Consider the following 1,890-nt stretch of genomic DNA (forward strand, 5'->3'; position numbering starts at 1 on the left):
AGAAAACAAAGGAAGGAAGGAAGGAGGGAGAAAACAAAGGAAGGAAGGAAGGAGGGAGGGAGGGAGAAAACAAAGGAAGGAAGGAAGGATACTTTCCAAAGACACAAGTCAGGATGAGTGATGGCTGGGGTTAAGCATCATCAAGTGAGTCATTGTCACCTGAAGATGTAGCAGTCCCTGAAGGATGACACTGCAGGAACTCTGCAGTCTCTGCCACCAGCTGGGAAGCCAGGCCCTTCAGAAAGACAATCAAAGGACACACACAGTGTCCTTCATGAAAGGAGATTCCACTCTCTGTGGGAAATCTGAAGACACACAGAGAGAATGTGTGTGGAAATAAATAGGGTGAACGTGGTGTGTGGAGGCAAAGATGGAATGAACACAGCTACACACCAAGGCCACCGCTGATGACCACCAGCAAAGCCGGCATCTACCCAGAGCCTCGGAGCCTGCTGACATCTTGAGTTTGGACTTTCAGTCCTGAGAGTGACAATACATGTGGCAGCTCAGCTATGTGGCATTGGTTATGGTAGCCTTAGCAAGCCAAAGCAGAAGACTGGGCCTGTGTCATGGTTTGAGTATGAAATGTCTTCCATAGATACAAATACTAAAGGCCTTGTCCTCAGTTGGTTGTGCTAGTGGGAGGGAATTAGGTCATTGGGATGATAGCCTCATGAATGGATTAGCACATTAATGAGTTTATAGCTGAATTGCTATTAGGAGGCGGACCCTAGTGGGAGGAAGTGGGTCAATAGGATGTGCCTTATGACACAACTTCTCTGAGGTCACTTCCTCTCCCTCTGTTTCTTGGCTGCCATGAATGAGAAGCTTCCCTCCACCCTGTTCTTCTGCTACAGAAGCCAGCCTCACCAAGACCATATTATCAGTGGAGGCAGCCAGCCATGGTTAAAAACTCCACACCCGTGAGCTGGAATGAACCCTTCCTCTCTTAATGGCTCAGTGTAGGTATTCTGTCACAACAATGGGAATCCTACCTGCACAGTCAGACCAGAGTTCAAATCTTAGCTCTCCTACTTGTGAGTTAATGGAAAGTGAAGGAGATTTAGTTAATTTCCCCAATTCCACTTCTATAAGATGGAGAAAACAGCAACCCCTTTCTTTCAAAGTCTTAGACTCCAAGTGGCCTTGACACTTAGTCTCCAAGATGTGTCTCAGTGGTTTCTGCCTCCCAAGGTCCACTTTTTTGTTTCCACACTGAACAGGTGTGCCTTACAGAAATATAACAATGGAAATTCCAAGGTTGTGACATAAATGACACTGAATTTTCTACCTCCTGTGTCTCCCAAGGACATTCAAGTACCCAATGAAGAACCAATGCTCCCAGACCACAGCTGACCAGTCACAAGAGTGAACGATCTGGAAGTGGGACTCCATCTCCAGCCTCACCTTCATACAACTATGGCCAAGATAGCTGAAATCTTGGCAATAGCCTCCTGAGAGACTCCGAGCTTAGTCACCCAGCCAGGTGGCACTTGATTTCCTAATCCATTAGAACTGTGTGAAACCATCATGCTAGTTTTAGTAATGACTTTGTGATGTAATCACTTTCCTTCATGGGTAATAAAAGCCTTAATGACACACACGCAAAACTCATTTCAAAAAGAATGATCATCACTTGTTTCTGTTATAACAACTTATCAGAACGCCTTCAAAGGGCTTGGCTGCTAATCCCAGTTTCCTGATGGTCCTCACATGTCCAGTTCCAGCTGTCAACTAGATACTTACACTGGGTATAACAATGGCAGTACGTCCCATCTTTCTTGGTGCCATTTCATAATCACGGAATGACGTCACCTTCTACCTCTCCTTTACAAGGCACGGCATTCCTACCTATGGCCACGAATCTCACCTCTCTGACCGAATTTGCTT

At 45.9% G+C, this 1,890-nt stretch overlaps 1 long non-coding RNA gene across 1 annotated transcript; it reads left to right on the top strand.

The window, feature by feature from the left end:
• Positions 1-815: 815 nt before the first annotated feature.
• LOC121136691 lies at positions 816-1,599 on the top strand. The gene is made up of 2 exons (XR_005873745.1): positions 816-962; positions 1,309-1,599. It is a non-coding gene; the product is annotated as an uncharacterized LOC121136691 (long non-coding RNA).
• Positions 1,600-1,890: the final 291 nt, after the last annotated feature.

This window comes from Mesocricetus auratus, unplaced genomic scaffold, assembly GCF_017639785.1.
Source record: "Mesocricetus auratus isolate SY011 unplaced genomic scaffold, BCM_Maur_2.0 Super-Scaffold_100676, whole genome shotgun sequence".
Classification (NCBI taxonomy): Eukaryota; Metazoa; Chordata; class Mammalia; order Rodentia; family Cricetidae; genus Mesocricetus; species Mesocricetus auratus.